This window comes from Tursiops truncatus, chromosome 3, assembly GCF_011762595.2.
Source record: "Tursiops truncatus isolate mTurTru1 chromosome 3, mTurTru1.mat.Y, whole genome shotgun sequence".
Lineage (NCBI taxonomy): Eukaryota > Metazoa > Chordata > Mammalia > Artiodactyla > Delphinidae > Tursiops > Tursiops truncatus.
Window position 1 is genome coordinate 88,065,064 of NC_047036.1, and position 24,733 is coordinate 88,089,796.

The 24,733-nt window shown below is 39.6% G+C and overlaps 1 pseudogene; it reads right to left on the reverse strand.

The window, feature by feature from the left end:
- Positions 1 to 21,519: 21,519 nt before the first annotated feature.
- On the reverse strand, positions 21,520 to 24,005 carry LOC101333644 (heat shock protein HSP 90-beta pseudogene; annotated as a pseudogene).
- Positions 24,006 to 24,733: the final 728 nt, after the last annotated feature.

Genomic DNA, 24,733 nt, shown 5'->3' on the forward strand with positions numbered 1-24,733 from the left:
TGGTCTTACATCTAGGTCTTTAATCAATTTTGAGTTTATTTTTGTGTATGGTGGTAGGGAATGTTCTAATATCATTCTTTTACATGTAGCTGTCCAGTTTTCTCAACACCATTTATTGAAAAGACTGTCTTTTCTCCATTGCATATCCTTGCCTCCTTTGTCATAGATTAGTTGACCATAGGTGCGTGGGTTTATCACTGGGCTTTCTATCCTGTTCCATTGATCTATATTTCTGTTTTTGTGCCAGTATCATATTGTCTTGATTACCATAGCTTTGTATTATAGTCTGAAGCCAGGGAGTCTGATACCTCCAGCTCCATTTTTTCCCCTCAAGATTGCTTTGGTTATTCGGGGTCTTTTGTGTCTCCATACAAATTTTAAGATTTTTTTTGTTCTAGTTCTGTAAAAAATGCCATTGGTAATTTGATAGGGATTGCATTCAGCCTGTAGATTGTTTTGGGTAGTATAGTTATTTTCACAATATTGATTCTTCCAATCCAAGAATATTGATTCTTCCAATCCAAGAACATTTGGGTAGTATAGTTATTTTCACAATATTGATTCTTCCAATCCAAGAACATTCTTCCAATCCAAGAACATCCAAGATTCTTCCAATCCAAGAATATCTCTCCATCTGTTTGTGTCACCTTTGATTTCTTTCATCACTGTCGTATACTTTTCTGAGTACAGGTCTTTTACCTCCTTAGGTAGGTTTATTCCTAGGTATTTTATTCTTTTTGTTGCAATGGTGAATGGGATTGTTTCTTTAATTTCTCTTTCTGATCTTTCATTGTTAGTGTATAGGAATTCAAGATATTTCTGTGCATTAATTTTGTATCCTGCAACTTTACCAAATTCATTGATTAGCTCTCGCAGTTTTCTGGTGGCATCTTTAGGACTTTCTATGTATAGTATCAAGTCATCTGCAAACAGTGACAGCTTTACTTCTTTTCCAATTTGGATTCTTTTTATTTCTTTTTCTTCTCTGATTGCTCTGGCTAGGACTTCCAAAACTATGTTGAATAAGAGTGGCAAGAGTGGACATCCTTGTCTTTTTCCTGATCTTAGAGGAAACGTTTTCAGTTTTTCACCATTGAGAATGATATTTGCTGTGGGTTTGTCTTATATGGCCTTTATTATGTTGAGGTAGGTTCCCTGTATGCCCACTTTCTGGAGAGTTTTTATCATAAATTTGTGTTGAATTTTGTCGAAAGCTTTTTCTGCATCTATTGAGATGATCATATGGTTTTTATTTTTCAATTTGTTAATATGGTGTGTCACATTGATTGATTTGCATATATTGAAGAATCCTTGCATCCCTGGGGTAAATCCCACTTGATCATGGTGTATGATTCTTTTAATATGTTGTTGGATTCTGTTTGCTAGTATTTTGTTGAGGAATTTTGCATCTATGTTCATCAGTGATATTGGTCTGTAATTTTCTTTTTTTGTAGTATCTGTCTGGTTTTGGCATCAGAGTGATGGTGGCCTTTTTTTTTTTTTTTTTTGTGGTACCTGGGCCTCTCCCATTACAGAGCACAGGCTCCAGACACACAGGCTCAGTGGCCATGGCTCATGGGCCCAGCTGTTCCACAGCATGTGGGATCTTCCCGGACCGGGGCACAAACCCATGTCTCCTGCACTGGCAGGCGGACTCTCAACCACTGAGCCACCAGGGAAGCCCGATGGTGGCCTTTTGAATGAGTTTGGGAGTGTTCTTTCCTCTGCAATTTTTTGGAAGAGCTTGAGAAGAATGGGTGTTAGCTCTTCTCTAAATGTTTGACAGAATTCTCTTAGCTTTTGCTTGTCTGTAAAGCTTTTGATTTCTCCATCAAATCTGAATGAGATCCTTGCTGGTAGAGTAATCTTGGTTGTATGTTCTTCCCTTTCATTACTTTGAGTATATCATCCCACTCGCTTCTGGCTTCTAGAGTCTCTGCTGAAAAATCAGCTGTTTACCTTATGAGAGTTCCCTTGTATGTTACTTGTTGTTTTCCTTCATTGCTTTTAATAATTTTTCTTTGTCTTTAATTTTTGTCAGTTTGATTATTATGTGTCTCGGCATGTTTCTCCTTGGGTTTATTCTGCCTGGGACTCTCTGTGCTTCCTGGACCTGGGTGACTATTTCCTTTCCTATGTTAGGGAACTTTTAGACTATAATCCCTTCATATATTTTCTTGGGTCTTTCTCTCTCTCGTCTCATCCTGGGACCCCTATAATGCAAATGTTGGTGCGTTTAATGTTGTCCCAGAGGTCTCTTAGGCTGTCTTCATTTCTTTTCATTCTTTTTTCTTTATTGTGTTCTGTAGCAGTGAATTCCACCATTCTGTCTTCCAGGTCACTTATCCATTCTTCTGCCTCAGTTATTCTGCTATTGATTCCTTCTAGTGTAGTTTTCATTTCAGTTATTGTATTGTTCATCTCTGTTTGTTTGTTCTTTAATTCTTCTAGGTCTCTGTTAAACATTTCTTGCATCTTCTTGATCTCTGCCTCCATTCTTTTTCCAAGGTCCTGGATCATCTTCACTATCATTATTCTGAATTCTTTTTCTCGAAGTTTGCCTATCTCCACTTCGTTTAGTTGTTTATCTGGGGTTTTACCTTGTTCCTTCATCTGATACATAGTCCTCTGCCTTTTCATTTTATCTATCTTTCTGTGAATGTGGTTTTTGTTCCACAGGCTGCAGGATTGCAGTTCTTGCTTCTGCAGCCTGCCTTGTGGTGGATGAGGCTATCTAAGAGGCTTGTGCAAGCTTCCTGATGGGAGGGACTGGGCGTGGGTAGAGCTGGCTGTTGCTCTGGTGGGCTCAGTAAAACTTTAATCCACTTGTCTGCTGATGGGTGGGGCTGAGTTCTCTCCCTGGGGGTTGTTTGGTCTGAGGCGACCAGCACTGGAGACTACAGGCTCTTTGGTGGGGCTAATGGTGGACTCCGAGAGGGCTCATGCCAAGGAGTACTTCCCAGAACTTCTGCTGCCAGTGTCCTTGTCCCTGCAGTGAGCCACAGCCATGCCCTGCCTCTGCAGGAGACCCTCCAACACTAGCAGGTTGGTCTGGTTCACTCTCCTATGGGGTCACTACTCCTTCCCCCTGGGTCCTGATGCACACACTACTTTGTGTTTGCCCTCCAAGCATGGAGTCTCTCTTTCCCCCAGTCCTGTCAAAGTCCTGCAATCAAATCCCGCTAGCCTTCAAAGTCTGATTCTCTGGGAATTCCTCCTCCCGTTGCTGACCCCCAGGTTGGGAAGCCTGATGTAGTGCTCAGAACCTTCAGTCCAGTGGGTGGACTTCTGTGGTATAATTGTTCTCCGGTTTGTGAGTCACCCACCCAGCGGTTATGGGATTTGATTTTATTGTGATTGCACCCCTCCTGCCATCTCACTGCAGCTTCTCCTTTGTCTTTGGATGTGGGGTATTTTTTTGGTGAGTTCCAGTGTCTTCCTGTCTATGATTGTTCAGCAGTTAGTTGTGATTTCACTGCTCTCTCAAGAGGGAGTCATCTATTTAGTTTTTTAATTCTTTACACTTAAGGGCAAAAAGCCAAGGATTTCCAGGCACACGAGGAAAGCTAACACAAAAAACAAGGCTTCCAAAGAAGATGTAGAAATGGCCACTAACCACAGGAAAAGATGCTCAACATCATTGGTTGTTAGGGAAATGCTAACCAAAACCACAATGAGATACCACTTCACACTGACTAGAATGGCTGTACTAATTTATTTTTTAAAAAGACAGTAAATAGCAAGTGTTGGTGAGAATGTCTGACCCTTGAGAGAGGAGGAGAGAGCACAGACCCTGTGCTCTCCTGGTGCACACAGCTAGTATTCTTGTACAACTCCTATAAAAGCCAGCACCTCAGGACTTCCCTGGCAGTCCAGTGGTTAAGACTTCGCCTTCCAATGCAGGGGGTGTGGGTTTGATACCTGGTTGGGGAGCTAAGATCCCACATGCCTCACAGCCAAAACACCAAAACATAAAATAGAAGCAATATTGTAACAAATTCAATAATGGCTTAAAAAATGGTCCACATCAAAAAAAATCTTTAAAAAAGTAAAACAGAAAAATGCCAGCATCTCCAAACCAGACTAGGTAGTTCCCTCCCCTTGAATCTAGGCTGGCTTAAGAGACTTGCTTAACTAATAGAATGCAATAGACATGATATTATGGAACTCCCAAGTCTAAATCCTAAGAAGCCTTACAGCTTCCACCCAAGTGTTTTGGAACATTTGCTCTTGGAACCCAGCTGCATGCTGTAGAGAAGCCCAAGCAGCCTGCAGAAAGGAACTGAGCCTCCCCTAAACATCCCAGCTGAGCTTCTAGACAATAGCTTGTACCAACCTGTTTGTAAGTGAGCTATCTTAGAAGTTGAATTACAAACCCCAATCAAGCCACTCCAACCAAAGCTGTGTGGAGCAGAGGTGGACCATCTCTACCAAGTCCTGTCCAAATTACAAGTTCTTGAACAAAATAAATAGTGGGTGTTGCTATGTTTTTCCTTTTTAATTTGTTAATATGATCAATTGCATTAGTAGATTTTCTGATGTTAAATTCCCTGTGTTCTTAGAATATACTTTTTTAATCTTGATGTAGTTCCACAATTTTGACACTGTACTGAGTATAACCATCACTGTTTACGGAAAAGTAGATTTGCCAAGCAAATTAATAATGCTAAAAAATGCATAAAAATGTTTCACCTATTTCAGAAAACTTCAGACATATGGGTAGAACATCATTAAGTAGTCCAGAAGAACTCCTAGCTGGCAACACTGTAAAAGCCAGTTTTCCTTATTTTACACAATTAGACTTTTCTTTAATTTGGAATCCTTAATCCAAATGAGCTATATAGATATTTTTAGCTATTTTGAAGGTTGCATTTGAAGTTTAGTTTTTCTTTTTTCTTTTTTTGTTTTTTTGGTGTGTGTGTGTGTGTGTGTGTGTGTGTATGTGTGTGTGTGTGTTTATGATTCAAATTACAGACTTGATTAATGGTATTCCATTTAGGAAATAACCAAGGCTTCACTAATCTGAAATACTCAGAGGCGGAATTTTCTCTCTCTCACTCTTTCTCTCTGTCTTATCTCACTGAGTGTTTTACTTAATGCATATAATCAGCTGTTTTCATAAAAGTGGAGAAACACAAATGAGCCTTGAAAGTCTTTAATAATGAAAAATTAAAAAAAGGAAAGTAACAAGGCAGACTAGAGGCTTGGGATTGCTCTAGTCTGAAAATTTATCAGGTGAAAAGATGTTTTTCTGCTTTTTCAGATACAACAATATTTAGGAGAGGCCGTCCCAGCCACCCCTCACTCTCCAGCTTCTACCCCAGGCACACACACACACAGACACACACAGACACACACACACTCTGTCTCTGTCTCTCTCTCTCTCCTATACTTCCCCACCACCTCTTCAGTGACTCTCTTTTAACCAGTTCTCCAAAGCAGTCTTTCTAGGGTGGAACCAGTTCTCCAAAGCAGATTTTCTCCCCTCCTTCTACCGTCCTACCACCACCACCTTAAGAAACCTATTTTCTAGGAAAAAGAAAGAGAGACAGAGAGAACTTGAAGCCAAAGCAAATTCCATTTCTAAAATTTTTCAATAAAAATGTCCTCTAAAAGATACCTGCTCAGAAAAAGTTACTGAAATGTCGAACAGTGAGAGACCAGCATTTATTGCCAGAAGTGACACAAGCTGAGAGCAGAGCTCCCAGCGGGAAGCTGTCATTATGTAAATGTGCCCGCGTGACAGCCCTCCAAAGAGGACAAATGACTCGTCAGTGACTTCTTAATCAGTCTGTCTCTAGCAATAATAACCTAACCACTGGTCACCTAATTAAAAATGAAAGAAATCAGTGTCTTTTCCAAACACTGAGTTTCTAGAGTCTCAGGTTGCAGACTGTCATGAAGCAGAGAGCTGTCAGCTGTTTGCACTTCATGTCACAGACAAGCAGACCCTTGTGAGGGGCCTCAAGCTCATGTCTGTGATTTGATTATGTTGCCATCATTCAGTTAATGCATTGATCTGGATGATTTGCTGCTATGGGCCCTTAGTCATTTATTCATTCATTCACCAGTTTCACAAGTATTTATTCATTCACAACTATTTATTACAAGCTTACTGTATGCCAGGGGATATATCTTGGGGATATAAAGATGAATAGGACACTTATGCAGCATTTGGCGGATCTCTCTGTCGGGGAAACAGATATAAAAATATTTAACTATGATACAATTTGATCTAGCTGTAATACAGAAAACAAATATATATGTGTATTGCATATTATGGAAAATGCAAAATGGTGGCCCACTGGACAGAACCATTCTACAGGATTTTTTAAAATTAATTAATTAATTATTGTCTGCTTTGGGTCTTCATTGCTGTGTGTGGGCTTTCTCTAGTTGTGGCGGGCAGGGGCTACTCTTCGTTGCGGTGCGCCGGCTTCTCATTACGGTGGCTTCTCCTATTGCAGAGCATGGGCTCTAGGTGCGCAGGCTTCAGTAGTTGTGGCTCGCGGGCTCTAGAGCACAGGCTCAGTAGTTGGGGTGCACGAGCTTAGTTGCTCCGCAGCATGTGGGATATTCCTGGACCAGGGCTTGAACCTGTGTTCCCTGCATTAGCAGGCGGATTCTTAACCACTGTGCCACCAGGGAAGTCCCCATTCTATGGAATTTGAGATGCTTTTATTTGGGACATGTGCCCCTCAGGTTACCAAAGACTCTGACATATCCTATTCTTTTAAACTTAATCCACTTCATTCATTTATGTTACCTTCTTGGTCCTTGTTAAGCACTTGAGTTTCAGATGCTGGTGTAGAGATAGGTCTAACAAGCAGACACCTGCCATGAAATGTGATATTAAAATTTAAGTATTGCTCTTTTAAATGAGTTTTAAAGAATATTGTGTGTGATGTGTTAAAAAATTCTTAATCACACTTCTCTCAGGTATGGAAAAAAAAATACCTCACCAGCCACCTGTGCTGTGTAGCAGGGAAAATAACCAAATATTTAAAACTAGCCAATCAATAGTATCTCAGTCTGTTTCCATTTTAGTTGTCTTTGTCGCCGTCATCGAAGGGGAGGTTCATTCTCTCTGGGTTCAATGCTCACTCTTTTACTTCTCTTCTCTACGAGCTGCTTCTCTTCAGATAGTGTTGGGGTGTCTTTCTTGACTCTGGAAGGGTGTGAGAAATATCCTTGGAGCATTGCTGGCCCTCCTGTCCAGTGGCTGCTTGGCTACCTCTGGACCAGTGACTGGGGCAGGACAGCCAGTCCCTGGCCATTTGTGCACTATTCAGGTACAGGCACCACTGGTTAGTCCACGGTCACAGTCACTTGTTCCTGGCTCCAGAGTGTCCTCTCCTGGCAGCCTCCTTTTCCTGACCTCAGCACCTGCTCATGTATAGCCAACACTCTCAGCACTTCTAGGCTACACTAAGGCACTGAAAACTTCTAGATTTCCCAAAACTCACGAATAGATTATTGTGTTAATTGTACCGAGATCAAAGAACGTAGTTTATGCCCTAAGACCTTGTTTGTGATCAATTTAATAAATATTCAATTTGTGGTTGAGAAGAGTATGCTTCTCTAATGCTTGAGTCTATATTGGTGTTCTATTCCTGTGTAACAAACTAACACAAATTTAGAGGCTTAAAACAACATCCTTTTTTTTTCTTTACAACATCCATTTTTAACATCTCACAGGTTCTGTAAGTCAGAAGTCCGGGCATGGGTTCTCTGCTTAGGGTTTGACAAGTCTGAAATCGAAGTATCCACCAGCAGTGTTCTCATCTGCAACTCAGGGGCTTCTTCCAAGCTCATGTGGGTTGTTGGTAGAATTTAGTTCCTTGCAGTTGTAGAACTGCATTTCTCAGTTGACAACGGCAGGCCTCATTTTCTTACTGGCTCTTGGCCTGGGGTTGCTCTTAGCTCCTTGAGCCCACTCTACTCCTAGCCATGTGGTTTCACACATGGTAGGTTATTTTTTAAAGCCAGCAGAAGGGTATCTCTCTCCAATATGATAAGATGGAGTCATGTATGACATAATGTAATCAAGGAAGTGACTATCCCATCATATTCAAGGGCCCTGCACCCGCTCGAGGGGAAGGATTATATAAGATGTTTACCTCAGAGGTGGGAATTTGGGGACCACCTTAGGAGTCATCCTACCACAGAATATGAGTTTTTATAAATGTTGATTAAACGCCACTTTTTAACCGTTATTCAAATCTCCCTTATACTTACATTTTTTGGGTCTGCTTTACCTATTTTAATCACTAATACGGTTGTGTTAATTGTGAATTTATTTCTACTTGTAGCTCCATCTTTTTCTTTTTTTCTACTTTACCTATTCTGAGAACATTTATTAGGTGTAGGCAGTTTAGAATTATATTGACCCTCTTTAACTCTAATAATGGCTTTTGCCTTAAAATCCATTCTGTTTGGTATTAATACGTAATGTTGAATTTTCATCTTGCTAGGATTTGCCATGTATATATATTTTTAATCTCCACTCTGTACCTTATATGTTAGGTGTATATCAGTTATCTATTGCTGCTTATTATACTGCTCCAAAATTTAGCAGCTTCTTACAGCAACCATTTGACTTGCTCATGATTCAGTCATTTAGGAAAGTGAGTTAGACTCAGGGGGTTCTTCTGCATTATTAGCATTATTCTTGCCTAGTGTTATTCACGTGTTTGCAAGTCATCTGGCCATTTGACTAGAGCTCAATGGTTTAAGATGTCCTCACAGCCCTGGCAGTTAGTGTCAGCTGTTGATTAAGCTACTCTCTTTACACAGTCTCTTATCCTCAAGGAGGATGCTTGGGCTTCATCATATAGTGTTGACAGGGGAAGACAGAGAGCAGAAGCTGCAAAGTCTCTTGAGGACCAGGCTTGTAAATCCACATGTTCCCTCTCTAGTACCCCTGCTGTGCTCAGTCATTGGCTGTGAGCAGTCAGAGGGTGTGTGGCCTCAATGTGAAACTTTTGAAGGTCCAGAGACGTGTCAGTCAATGACGCTCCTCAGAGCAGGTCCTTTGAGGCATGAGTCTGAGCAGTGCTCCTTCATGGTCACCACATAGATATGGTTTAATATCATAATTTAAAATATTTCAGACTTTTGCTATTAATGAGAAATCTTGTTATGGACTTCTGTTTTCAGTGGTTGTGTTTTCCTCTCACATGTATCATATAAAGCATTCAAAGCATGAAAGAATGAAGATATAGCTATTGGATATAGATTCACCATTAAAAAACCAATTGCTTGAACTATTGGTCAATTAACTCACACAGAAAAAGATAAATTTGTTTCCTGATTTTTGGTAAAATTCAAGTACACTTTTCTTCTAAACTATCATTAAGACAATGTAATTATGTAGTAAAGATCTTAAAAGACATTAAACCAACAATTAACTTCTGCATATTAACTTTGTTTTTCAGCTTAAGGGTGTAGTCTACAGAGTAATGCTCATTCCGATTCTCTCCTTTCTGAAGCACAGCCCATGGCCTCTCAATATTTGTCTTCCCTTCTTCAATTTTTTTTTGCTGGGCATATGGCTGCTACTAATGAAGACTAGTTGTAGTTGTGTAACTCAGTTCTGGAAAATGGGATATTGATGAAAAGTGATATACATGACTTCCTGATGAACGCTCTTCTCCTCCTGCTTTTCTTCTTCCTACTGGCTTAATGTTGACAAGAGAGTGGAGCTGGAGCAGCCATTCTGGATCATCAAATGATACCTGCATGACGTGGTTGACAGAGCAGCGAGATAAAAGAAGCCTTGTGCTCGCATTCCAACTCTAGGTCATAGGTGTGGGCATTTAGATGAGAGAAAAATAAAATTCTATCATGTCTAGGCTATAGTTATTTGGGGATTTCTGTTATTAGTTGCTAAAGTTAATCCTAAACATCTTTCATACGTTTGTTTGGTTTGCTCCCCATTTTATCCCCAGCATCTGTTATGGTACCTGAAGAGAGCAGAACTACGGGAGGCAGCCACCCAGCAAGAGAAATATGATGGACCTTCCCCAGCTGTAATAATATGAGTTGAAATTAAGGACAAAACCCTTATCTGGCATACAACATGCACTCAATAAATATTTGTTGAATGAATTAATGAATTCATTAATTAATGAATTCATTAATGGCAAGGGGCTGCCATGTTTTAGAACCCAACATCATACCCGTCTAGAAGATCTCCTCCTTCTTACATTAGTTAGCCAACTGCTACCAATCTTCCAAGATCCAGCTTAATTGTGACTTTTCTGTCAAGCTCCCCCAGCTTTTCCTGGCATTGGGTAGTGCCTGCCTTCCTGGTAGTAAATATCTCTGCCTCTCTTACATTTACCTCCCTTACCTCCCATCATATTGAAACTTCAAACTTTCTTCTTCGTGTTCTTAACAGCCAACGTGATGTTTGGAAGAATGGAGAAGCAAGGAAGTAATACTTCTAAACATGCAAAAAGTCATATAGGACTTTCCTCTGAAGATTTAGGAACTGGATTAATCAGTGTTCTCTAGAGAAACAGAACCAATAGGATGTGTGTGTGTGTGTGTGTGTGTGTGTGTGTATAAAGGGAGAGATTTGTTTTAAGGAATTGGCTTATGCAATTGCAGGGGCTGGCAAGTCTAAGATCTGCAAGACAGGCTGGCAGGCTGGAGACCCAAAGAAGAGTGGATGTTGCAGTCTCAAGTCTGAAGCAGAATTCCTTCTTCCTTAGGGGATCTCAGTCTTTTCTCTTAAGGCCTTCGACTCACTGGATGAGGCCCACCCACGTGATGGAAGGTAATCTGCTTTACTCAAAGTCTAATGATGTAACTGTTAATCATACCTAAAAAATATCTTCACTGCAACATCTAGATTGGTGTTTGGCCAACAACTGAGGTACCATGGCCTAGCTAATTTGACATAAAAAGTTAACTATCACAGAAACCATAAATAGAAGTGGGTTTATTCCATAATTTTAAGTTCCAATACTACTATTTAGATGACATCTGCTAGGAAAGTTGCATGTATTACCAAGTGTCGTAGCAGGTCATCATGAAGCCAGAAAAAACGACTGATTATGACAATGAGAGAGAAGATCCTACAGAAAACAATTAGAAATATAATCAGATGTGTTTAGTAACTTCAAATTCATTATTACTGTTTGCATGGTTAAAGAAAGTTCACTCTCAGAGAGCATTTGCTATGTAACAAAATTAAGCGAAGCTTATGTGAAAAAAGATCCCTGGGGGGAAAACTTCCTGCTTCTTTAAAATTAATTTTATACATATATATAATTTAATTATGATACTTATATATTTTTTTCCCAAATTTAAATAGGTTTTTTGTTTTTTGTATTATTTTTTTACTCTGGAAACCTCAAGATGGCAGCGTTTTACTTTGGAAGAAGGTGTTCAGTGCCAGCAGTAGAGTCCTGCTTTTCAATTCATAACAGCACCCAGGAGTCAGGCTGTCAATAGCGGGAGGGGAATGGAGATAAGCTGGTAGATGTGTTTCGAAAATTTCTGACCTCTTACACTCTTCCCTAATTTCCCATCCACAAAGACCTCTGTAAACTGGCAGTTCAGGTAAATAGTTTCTCTACAGCAGCTGCCCCAACCTTTTTGGCACCAGGGACTGGTTTCATGGAAGACAATTTTTCCACAGACGGGCGTGGGTGGGCAGGAATAGTTCGGGCGGTAATGCGAGAGATGGGGAATGGCAGATGAAGTTTCGATGGCTTGCCGTCTGCTCACCTCCTGCTGTGCGGCCCGCTTCCTAACAGGGCCACGGACCACTACCAGTCCGCGGCCCAGGGGTTGGCGACCCCTGCTCTACAGTCATTATATTATAGAAACCAGTATTTTATTCTAGCTGCATTTGTACTGCTCCAGCTAAATAGCTGATTTTTCTGTTCCCAACACACCACTTATGCAGAAACAATTTTTATTTTTCATCTAGGAATTAGGCAGTAAAGAGTCAATATTATAATAGTGCATTAGTGTCAGCCCTTGCTTGGGCTACTGAAACGGCCTTCTTCTTGTCTCCTTAGGGCCTCTTTTCCAAACTTCACATCATGTCCCTCTCCTATTCCCAACCATCCAGTGGCTTCCCATTGCAACTAAAGTAAAACCAAACTCCTTGTCGTGACCTGCATGCTCTACAGGGTCTGGCCCTCCCCGCTTCTGTGGCCTCATTGTCTATCATTCTCCCTCTTGCCTGCTCACTTTGTTCTAGCCACCATGGTGTTGCTCTTCCCTGAACACTGTGAGCTTGTTCTACCTCAGGGCCTTTGCCCTTCCTGGTAGTCTGATTTTTACATGACTCACTGCCTCCTTCTAGTTCCTTCTCAAGTGTCACCTTCTTCAGATAGGACTTCCCTGATCACTCTCCCTCTCTCCCTCACCTTAGCCTTCCCCTGCTTTATTTTCCTTCAGTGGAAGAATAATGCCACCTAATAATTGATTATCTGTCCTCCTCAAGCAGAATATAAGTTCTATGGAGGGTTGGGACTTTGTCTTGTTTACTCCTGTTTCCCTAGAAACATTTCTGATTCATATTAGGTGCTCAATAACTAGTTGTTGAATGAATGAAAGAATAAAGCAAAATTCAGTCAATCTGGTGTCTTTATTCCATCTCTTTTATATGTGGCAGTGTGCCAGATACCTAGAAAGTAGCAGTATAAACCCTAATGAGGCAGTCTTATTGACACTAACACATTGGGTTTTTTTGACATACATGATTCTCTATTTTTTAAATAGATATTTGATTTTAAAAAGTCTCCCCCAAATTGTCACTAAAACAAAAACGATCAGATAAATGATAGCAGTTAGATGTCTTTAGTATTTACATAATTTTTAAAAAACAAAAAATTAGCATCAGATTTTCCTATAATAGATCTGTGAAATTAATTCCTTTTTAATATATATTTTTAATTGAAGTATAGTTGATTTACAGTGTTGTGTTATTTTCTGTTGTACAGCAAGGTGATTCAGTTATACATATACATACTTCTATATATATATATATATATATTTTTTTTTTTTTTTGCCGTATGAGGGCCTCTCACTGTTGTGGCCTCGCCCGTTGCAGAGCACAGGCTCCGTACGTGCAGGCTCAGCGGCCATGGCTCACGGGCCCAGCTGCTCCGTGGTATGTGGGATCTTCCCGGACCAGGGCACGAACCCGTGTCTGCATCGGCAGGCAAACCCAATATACATACGTCTTAATATTCTTTTCCATTATGGTTTATCATACCATATTGACTATAGTTCTCTGTATTATACAGTAGGACCTTGTATTTATCTATATATAAAAGCTTACATCTGCTAACCCCAACCTTCTACTCCATCCCCCACACCAACCCCCTCCCTCTTGGCAACCACCAGTCTGTTCTCTATGTCTGTGAGTCTGTTTCTGTTTTGTAGATAAATTCATTTGTGACATATTTTAGATTCCACATGTAAGTGATATCATATGGTATTTTTCTTTCTCTCTTACTTCACTTAGTATGATAATCTCTAGTTGCATCCATGTTGCTGCAAATGGCATTATTTCATTCTTTTTTATGGCTGAATAATATTCCATTGTATATATGGATCTTCTTTATCCATTCATCTGTTGATGGACATTTAGATTGTTTCCATGTTTTAGCTATAGTGAATAGTGCTGCTATGAACATAGGGGTGCATGTATCCTTTTGAATTATAGTTTTGTCTGGATATATGTCCAGGAGTGAGATTGCTGGATTGTTGGCAGCTCTATTTTTAGTTTTTTGAGGAAACTCCATACTGTTTCCATAGTGGCTGCACCAACTTACATTCTCACCAACAATGTAGGAGGGTTCCCTTTCTGTGGAATTAATTTTTTTTTAAATTATTGGAGTATAATTACTTTACAATGTTGTGTTAGTTTCTGCTGTACAATGAAGTGAATCAGCTATATGTATACATATATCCCCTCCCTCTTGGACCTCCCTCTCACCACCCCGCTCCATCCCACCCATCTAGGTCATCACAGAGCACCGAGCTGAGCTCCCTGTGCTATACAGCAGGTTCCCTCTAGCTATCTATTTTATACATGATAGTGTATATATGTCAAACCTAATCTCCCAATTCGTCCCACTCTCCCCTTCGCTCCCTGTGTCCACGTGTCTATCCTCTATGTCTATGTCTCTATTCCTGCCCTACGAATATGTTCATCTGTACCATTTTTCTAGACTCTACATATATGGGTTAATATACAATATTTGTTTTTCTCTTTCTGGCTTACTTCACTCTGTATGACAGGCTCTAGGTCCATCCACATCTCAACAAATGATCCAATTTCGTTCCTTTTTATGGCTGAGTAATATTCCATTGTTTATATGTACCACATCTTCTTTATCCACTCATCTATCGTTGGACATTTAGGTTGTTTCCATGTCCCAGCTATTGTAAATAGTGCTGCAGTGAACATTGGGGTACATGTGTCCTTTTGAATTGTCGTTTTCTCAGGGTATCTGCCCAGTAGTGGGATTGCTGGGTCATATGGTAGTTCTGTTTTTAGTCTTTTAAGGAACCTCCATACTGTTCTCCATAGTGGCTGTATCAATTTACATTCCCACCAACAGTGCAAAAGATTTCCCTTTTCTCCACACCCTCTCCAGAATTTACTGTTTGTAGATTTTTTGATAATGGCCATTTTGTCTGATGTGAGGTTGTATCTCATTGCAGTTTTGATTTGCATTTCTCTGATAATTAATGATGCTGAACATCTTTTCATGTATATATAGGCCATCTGTATGCCCTCTATGGAGAAATGTCTATTTAGGTCTTCTGCCCAATTTTGATTGGGTCGTTTGTTTTTTTGTTACTGAGTGAAGTCAGACAGAAAGACAAATAACATATGGTATCAGTTGTATGTGGAATTGAAAATATGATACAAATGAACTGTTTCCCTAGTGGCTGCACCAACTTACATTCCCACCAACAGAGTAGGAGGGTTCCCTTTTTGTGGAATTAATTCTTAAATGAAGCTAATTTTACTGAGAAGTTATTCAAGTTACCAAAAAGAACTTGTCACCTATGTCAAAAGAGGATCTGCATTACTAATCATGGGTGATATTTTGTCTGCAAAACAACTCTAAGGTATAGAATATTTAGGCTGCAAAAAGAAGAGTGTAAATAATTAAGATGTAAATCCAATTATGGCTGTCCCCATTACAGTTCTTTTTTTTAGTAATAGAAATATACTGTCTCCTCAGTTTATAAATGAAATTGCATCCAGATGCAAGCAGGTGGAAGAAGTTCTGAAAAATTCTTGGTAAATAAAAAGCAATTCATTAAACATTATTCCTAGTAATACAATATTTGATTCAGTTTTGCAACTACATAGAATCCCCAAATTCAAAATATAATAATATAAAAATATTCTATTTTGAAAAATATTAAGATAACTCCCTAAATTTTTTTAGTAACAATAAATAATCTTTAAGCTAAAATATATTAAATACCTTCTTCTTTGAATTGGAATTAGGAATTAAAAGAAGTAGGGCTTGTTTTTTCATAGTAACTTAATGAGTCTCCCTGTCTGTTATTTTTCTAAATGCTCATTAGCTTAATTCTTATTTATTATTTTAAAAAATAATTTTGATTTGATCATTTTTTCACATTATTATATTATAATCAATGATAATAGCTATATCTATTAAGTGTTTACAATGTGCTAGGCACTATACCTAGCATATTCGAATTACTTAATTAATACTTATGGGCTAGCCGTGGAACCCAGTCCCCATTTTTAATACATTTTCAATGGAAAAATGGATTCCAATTTTAAAAGCACTGACTCACAAATGAAGTTTTTTAATACGACGTATTTATAAGTGACTGAATTGGGTGACTGCAACTTCTAATGAATGGAAATCTATGCAGCCTGACAAAGTGAGTTAAATCAGAATAACCTTTGTGTGCAGGAAAATGTAGAAGCTCTTTCACATTTTATTTCCAAATAGAATTCTTGGCATTTGAAGATATTACAGCTGTCAACATTGTCTTCTGCATATATGCAAAGCTACAAAGTCTGATACATGCACGGCTTGCAGTTACTTTCACAGTAAGCATCATCCATGTGAATTCAACCTGTTGACTGTAATGTGGCAAAGTACTTTACTAGCAATGCCCCTCTACCCTCTGGGCTAAAGGTTGCCTTTCCTTAAATAGTCACACCATCTCAGATTGCCACAGCTGCCTGGGTATTCTGCTGCTGCTCTGTGTACACATCTGCATCGGTATGATTCAGTGAAACCTTGTTGGTGTTCTTCCGCTCACTCTTGCCTTGACTCACCACAGGCTAGCTCACTGTAGGGAAGTCATTTTGATGGAGAACCCCAAATGTCCTCAAAGTGATATGGTAAGATGGAAACTTATTCTTCTGGCATGCCAGGCTGAATATACTGGACATCTGTGGTTTATACTGTTCAGCATCTATTTCCCTATATTGAGGTAAAACCATGCTCCTTTAGGGGAACCACACTCTTCTATTGATGTAGCTGAGGCCCGTGATTCTGCTGGGGCTGAACCTTCTTCTGGAGTCAGTGGTTGGTATATGACATATGAGAGCAATATGCCCTGGCCAGAGAGACTAGTTCAGAGGTAGACCTGAGGCCCAAGCAGGCCAGTCACAGCCATAAATGTCAGTTTAGGACTTTCTGCCAGAACCACTGTGAAAGAGAAACTGTCGTTGTTTTCTGGGGCTGCTAAGCCTAGACCTTCTAATAGCTATTCTGCCACCACTTGAGATCAGCCTGAGAATGAAAGCAACATGGGGGTAAGCCAATTGGGAGGTGGAAAATATCCAAACTACATTGTTTGAGTACCTAGATCTAGCTTCACCTGGAGCCAGTAGTGAACCCTAAATACTACACTAGCTTAAGTTACATTAGCTTAAGTGAATTGAATTGGTTTCTGCCCTTTGCAACCAAAAGAATCCTGAATAACACAATGGGAATGACCACAGACTGAATCTCAAGAGCAGTTTTATGGCTGTATTTGCCTTCCCAAAGAGGTAAACAGTCATTTTGAGGACTTCAGCTAACATGGAGGAGGCCGCAAAATCAACTGTTGACATGTTCCTGAAGATCAGCAAGTGTGTTGCATGTTCCTGGTGCTGTGTTTTGGAATTCTGCTTTGCTGTCCTTTATACTTTTCATAAAACTGGAGAGGCAGAGAGCAATAATCTGGGAAGTGCTGGTGCTATATCATCTTGCCAACTCTATAATCTTGAAACAAATCTTAGTATTTGGTTGAAAAATATAGTAATTAATAAACAGAAGAGTTCCCATGTGATGGACATGCTTTTGAATTTAGGTTTTGCTCCCCAGATCATGGTCAAGTCACTAACCTCTCAGCCATAGCTGCCTCATATTTAAAATAGGAACAATAATAGTCCCGCCTAATAGGGCTTTTTAAAATAAAATTAAATGGGTTAATTTAGGTAATAAGCTTGGAACAGTGCTTGGGTATAATAAGTACTCAAGGACTTCCCTGGTGGTTAAGAATCCGCCTGCCAATGCAGGGCACAGGGGTTCGAGCCCTGGTCTGGGAAGATCCCACATGCCATGGAGTAACTAAGCCCATGTGCCACAACTACTGAGCCTGCGCTCTAGAGCCTGTGCTCTGCAACAAGAAAAGCCACTGCAAAAAGAAGCCCGCACACCTCAATGAAAAGTAGCCCCCGCTCACCTCAACTAGAGAAAGCCTGAGCACAGCAGCAAAGACCCAAAGCAGCCAGAAATTAATTAATTAATTAATTATTTTTAAAAAGTACTCAAAATACTTTAATATTAGGCATCACAACATATGGCCCCAGAATGGAACCCTGAATTCTCACATCATGACACCATCCTCATCATTTTCTTCAGCCACATCTGGACATGGTCTGACAGCCCAAGGTACAAACACAAGACCCTAGGCTAGACCTTACCATGTTTTCAGTTTCTTGTAGGTTAATGCTTAATACAGAAAAGCAACAAACTATGACTACTGTATCAGGATTGTATTCAGCCTTGAAGAAATTTCCATTTTTCTATGTTCACTTAGACCAGTTTGTATGATATGAAATCAAATTGGCAAGAACTCTGCCTAGTAAAAAAAGACATTTTCTTAGACCACATATGCCTTTAAACATTGTTATTTAAAAATTTGTTATTTCCTGGCAAAGATATGATTACAGCATTACAAGGAAGATATTGTAGTTGCACAATAGGCTTCGTTCAGTTCTCTTGAAGCAAATATAATAGATGTCTAGTGTAAGTACAACCACATGTTATAATGGGAAATTAAGTAAAGTATGTAACATCTGAAATTGGTCAGAAAATCAGAGAAAGTTTGGCTTTTTGCGCACATTTTTAAACCATTCTTTTTTGGCTTGTATTGCACAATATGAGCTTCTATTACAGAAACGAAATTATTAGAGAATGAAAATAAAGCATTAAAATAATTTAGTGAAGACTTTTTTACTGAGGTAATTCATCTCAGTTTCAAGTAAATAATTACCACATCTCTCACTTTATGGCTGCTTTTAATACTTTTTCTGCCTCCTTCTTTATTTTCAGATGGTCAGCTATCAAATGTTACAACGGTCAGAATGCTTGAGTCTAGAAGCTACCTCTTTTAATTTCTTGCTTCTATTCTGCAGTGGAGAGAGGAGTTAGATTTTCTCTAAATTAACAGTGAATAGCCTCTGAGAGTCAATTTTCTCATGGTGAATTGGATGATCTTAGCATAAAGTGTTTACGATTTTCCCCACCCGGATATTCAAAGGCTGCTTGTTGCTTACTTCTTGTTTTCTCAACCATGGCCAGATGAGGATGTGACCTTTGGTTAAATGAAGTACTTTTATAACTAATTTTAAATTTCAGGGACTTTTTATACAGCTAAGCTCTGCACTTATGCATAATTTATTTTCCCTTGCTCACTACCTTGTTCATGACCTTTCAGTGAGGGTGTTCAGTGTCAAGAGGAACAAATCCATATTCTATATTTTGTATTAGTTGTTCTAAACTGACCCCCTCTTCCTTCTCTAGCCAATCCAAGACAATCATTGGCCTTATCATTAGTTCCTAAATATACCCTGCTTGCTCTTGCCCTTATGCAGTATTTATACAGTTGAGTTACTTTTTCCAACATGTCTCAACCCTCTCATGTTCCCTAGCCATCTCACAGCCTAATGTTTCCATGACGCTAACTCTGGTCCATGTGAATCACTCCACATTCTAATTGTCTATAACTGCATAGTCATTCCCATGAATTGGGGAGCTGATCAAATACTACCACTTATTTTTCTCTATTTGGGAGAATACATGTTTATTATCTCTAAATATGTTATTACCTGCTTTGAGCAATTGTACATTCCTTATTCAGTACAGAGAAAAAAAGAATATTATTGTCTCTTTTTACATTCTTCCCATCATCTTGTCTTATGTCTGGTAGAAAGGATATGACATTATTCAGTGAGGGATGATGGAGAAGCACAGGAAGGCTGGTGATTTGAGCAAACTTGTCGACTTTTCTTTGTTCATATCTTTGTTTCTCCTGGCACAAGCGTTCTTTGTTTAAAGGTGTCTGGATGTTGTCATGCTACCTCGAAGTGGGTAGGAAAAAGTGATTCCTTGATCAGTCACATACACCTGTGAAGGGATTTAAAGGAAACTTGGCCTCCAAGATCTAGTTGAATACACAGAAGTTGAGAGATAAGGTCCGTCTGTACACAAAAGGTGGTTTCAGGCATTTTTTTTTTCAGATAGAGGATTTCTTGTTTCAAACATATGGTCCAGGTATATGACTAATATAGCTCTCTAATCATGAAGGCTTCATATTTCCAACTACAAAAGAACATCTTTTTATAATTCTGTTATTCCCACCTCAATCTTTATGTTTTATCAAAGGGAATCTTTTCCAATATGTTTCTTCTCTGTTCTGAAGTCACTTTGTTGGAAAATTTGCTCTATTTATTTTTGTACATTCCAGATGAAGGTTATTTTACTCTTATTCTAACCACTTGTCAATGAGTCACATAAATCCCTTGGGTTTTCCTGACCCAAATTCCAAGTGGTTTTTTAAAATCCCATAAAATGGTAAACACTTATTAAAGATGAACAAAATCCTTCCTGGAAGTAAAATTTATGTCATTAATTGGATAACCCAACAGAGTCCCCACTTAATAATTCATGGAACCCAGCAAAAGATTCAAAGGTATCTGGGTTGTTTGGTTACAACTGGATGCTAATTACATAAGGTCAGAAGAGCCTCATTTCAGCCCAGTTAGTTTATGCTGATGAAATTTCTGTTCTAAACATGTACACTATTTTTTTTGCTGTAGGCAGTGACCTCAACGAGCCACCTGCTCTGTCAGGAAGGAAGAAAACTGAGTGGCAACCTCACCACTGTGAGTGAAGTTTCAAAGTGAAGAGGTTACATTTCTGTAGATGCAGGGTCAATGTATGTCAAACCATAGTCATTTATTTCTAAATAATCTCAGAAATTAAATATCTCTATAATGCTGTGTTCCAGTTTATGTTGACCCACGACCTTTCTCTTCCTGGTGCTATAGCTAGTTTACAAAATGACACAAGGCATCAACCTGCCATATTTCATTACCTATACTCCCACACACTTCGCCAAAGCTTCTTATAAAGGAGAGTTAATTACAGAGCTAACTAACTACGCAAAGCTGACACATATAACATATAAAAAGCTTTTTGTTGCCAGATAAATGCTTTCTCAGCTGTAGTCATATTGAATGGCAAGTGGTGATACCCAAGAATGGCTAATTACAGGTCTGATTCCCAGTGGATTATGGTGAAGCTGTGCTCTGGACTCACCTCATATTTCAATACAGAGACATAAATTTGAATTAGATAAAACTTCTTACATACCTATTACAGCTAAAAACTTACATTTCATGACTCAAAAGGGCAAATGATTAGTATAAACTGCATTTTATATTTAAAATACATTAAATAACAGGATAACACTGGCATTTGACATTCTTGAAATTTTATACAAAGAGATATCTGATATTTTCTCACTTACTTCCCACCACTTTCTTGTGAATAACGTGTTCCTTCACAGGTTTTTGGTGGAGACTTGAAAGTTTGAAGGAAAAATGTCATATAAGAGGAAAGTTTTAAAAAATAACCCAAATCTTTATTCTGTTCTGGTTAAAGAAACTTTTAGGATCCTATTATTCTGTGGATGTCTGGTGGAGAATTACTGTTTCTAACTATAGTGTTTAGATTGTTTATGTTTTCACTTCCTACTCTCCAGTGTCATCACTTCCTACTCTACTTGTCCAAGTGTTCATTTATTCTTTGGTTGTAGAGGATCGCGATTCAACAATCATAAAGTAGGCCAAGCTTCTCATAATATTAATTTTCAGTGGGGCCACACGTGAAAGCTCTCCCATGGAAAATGTGTATGCCTTGTTAAGAAAAGGATCTAATTGCAAAAGCTTATTCTATCAACAATTTCGGTGTCTTTTTTTTTTTGTATAAAAAACCTGCATCGTCTTTATTTTGCATACTTTAATTTCAGAACAAAACAAACAAAAAAACACAATACACAACATTCAAACCCCATGTCAAATGTGGAAAGGGATAGGGCTTGAGGCCCTTATATCCTGCTTTAGACAGAAGGACAGAAATAAAATCACTAGACATCAGCAGAAGGAACCAACTAGGCCAAGGCCACTGGGGCTGCTGCTGGGGGAGCCATGGGGACACTATACAGAGGGAACAAAGTCTGCAGGTAGAAATTCCTAATCTACTTCTTCCATGCAAGAGGCATCCTCATCACCCTCAAGGTGGCGGCGGATCTCATCAGGAACAGCAGTACTGGGCTCCTCTGCTGTCACTTCATCTTCATCAATGCCCAAGCCTAGCTTGATCATGCGGTAGATGCTGTTGGAGTGGGTCTGGGGATCCTCAAGCGAGAAGCCGAAAGAGAGCAGTGCAGTTTCAAACAGCAGCACCACCAGGTCCTTGACGGCCTTGTCATTCTTGTCTGCCTCTGCTTTCTGCTGCAGGGTCTCCACAATGCAGGGGTCAGGATTGATCTCCAGGTGCTTTTTGGCCATCATGTAGCCCATGGTCGAGTTGTCCTGAAGTGCCTGGGCTTTCATGATGCTCTCCATGTTGGCAGTCCAGCCGTAGGTGCTCGTCACGATACAGCAGGTTGAAGACACAAGCCTATTGGAGATTGTCACCTTCTTCACCTTCTTATCCAAGATCTCTTTCATGAATTTGCAGAGGTTCTCAAACTTGGCCTTGTTCTCCTCCATCTTCTTCTTCTCCTCCTCATCCTCAGGAAGCTCCAGGCCCTCCTTGGTAACCGAGACCAGACTCTTCCCATCAAATTCCTTGAGCTGCTGCACACATTACTCATCGATCGGCTCTGTCATGTACACCACCTCGAAGCCCTGCTTCCGCATTCACTCTACAAATGCAGAGTTGGCAACCTGCTCTTTGCTCTCACCAGTGATGTAATAGATGGACTTCTGGGTCTCCTTCATGCGAGACACGTATTCTGAGAGAGAAGTCATCTCATCTCCAGACTGGGAGATGTGATAGCGCAGCAGCTCAGAAAGGTGTCGCCAGTTAGTGGAGTCCTCATGGATTCCAAGCTTTAGATTTTTAGAGAACGCCTCATGGAATTTCTTGTAGTTCTCCTTGTCTTCTGCCAGCTCCGAGAAGAGCTCAAGGCACTTCTTAACAATGTTTTTACGAATGACCTTCAAGATTTTGCTCTGCTGGAGCATTTCTTGGGAGGTGTTCAGGGGAAGGTCTTCAAAATCAACCACACCACAGATGAAGTTGAGATATTCTGGTATTAACTCATCACAGCTGTCCATGATGAACACATGGCAGACATAGAGTTTGATGTTGTTCTTTTTCTTTTTGTTCTCAAAGAGGTCAAAAGTAGCCCGACGAGGGATGAACAGCAATGCTCTGAATTCCAACTGACCTTCTACAGAGAAGTGCTTCACTGCCAAGTGAACTTCCCAGTCATTTGTAAGGCTCTTACAAAACTCTCCATATTCTTCCTGGGTGATGCCATCAGGGTTTCTGGTCCAAATGGGCTTGGTCTTGTCCAGTTCTTCCTGATCAATACATTTCTCCTTGATCTTCTTTGTCTTCTTTTTCTTATCCTTGCCACTATCATCCTCCTCATCTGAGCCCACATCTTCAATCTTAGGCTTCTCCTCATCATCTTTATCTTCCTCGTCTTTCTCACCTTTCTCTTCCTCTGCCTCATCATCACTGATTTCCTTCTCACTTTCCTTCTCCAGATAGAGTGTGATGGGATAACCTATGAACTGTGAGTGCTTCTTCACCACTTCTTTGACCTGCCTTTCTTCTAAGTACTCTGTCTGGTCTTCCTTAAGGTGGAGAATCACTTTGGTACCCCACCCAAGGGGCTAACCATGGTCAGCACGTACAGTAAAGGAACCCCAGCAGAAGACTCCCAGGCATACTGTCCATCATCATTTTGCTTTGTGATCACAACCACCTTCTCTGCCACTAGGTAGGCAGAATAGAAGCCAACACCAAATTGCCCAATCATGGAAATGTCCGCACCAGCCTGAAGAGCCTCCATAAATGCTTTAGTACCAGACGTGACAATGGTTCCCAAATTATTTACAAGATCAGCTTTGGTCATGCCAAAGCCTGTGTCTACCAGAGTCAGGGTGCGCTCCTGGGGGTTAGGAATGATGTCAATTTTCAGCTCTTTACCACTGTCCAATTTGGAAGGGTCTGTCAGGCTCTCGTAGCAAATCTTGTCCAAGGCATCAGAAACATTACTGATCAACTCCCGAAGGAAAATTTCCTTGTTGGAATAGAAGGTATTGATAATAAGAGACATGAGTTGGGCAATTTCTGCCTGGAAAGCAAAAGTCTCCACCTCCTCCTCTCCATGGTGTACTTCCTCAGGCATCTTAAAGAATAAGAATCGCAGATACTAGAGAGCTGAGCAGGCAAGGACTTACTCAACCTCACTCGCCACAACAGGGGTGGACGGGGGTGACTCAAGAGCTCGGGTGTCTTTTTGACATTAATTATTCCATTAAATTTTTTCAAACCAATTTTTCAATAAGCAATACATGCACATAGAGTTTTAAGAGTTATAAAAATTACATACAGTGAAAAGTAAGCCTCCTTCTTACTCATCTTTAGGGCAACCACTGATACTAACATTCTTTGTATCCTGCTAGAGATATCCTATGCATATATACACACATAAAAAGTCCATCCACTTTTATATACAAACTTCAGCATAATATATTTACATATTTACACCTTGCCTTTTCATATAACAATATACCTTGGAGATCTCTATATTTAGCTATTTTATTGGCTTTTATGGTGGTATAATATTCTATTACAATTCTTAAATACACAAAGGACCTATGACTTTTTAAAACATATTTAAAATGAAAAAACATTGCCTTTCCTGGTAATCAGAATACATGGTGGTTTATTTTTCTATTCTTATTTCGAGTATTTTTGTGCAAGAACCTCAATGGAACATGTTTTCTTATGCAAATGGCACACAAATAGAATGTGGTTTCCAGCACTGACACTTTTAGGGAAGTGACTTTGATGTGTTATTTAAACTCTCTGAATATGAGTTTTTTCATTCATAAAATGGGTAGTACATCTCAAAGGATTGTTGGGAAAATTAAATAAACTAGTAAGTATGACACACTTTA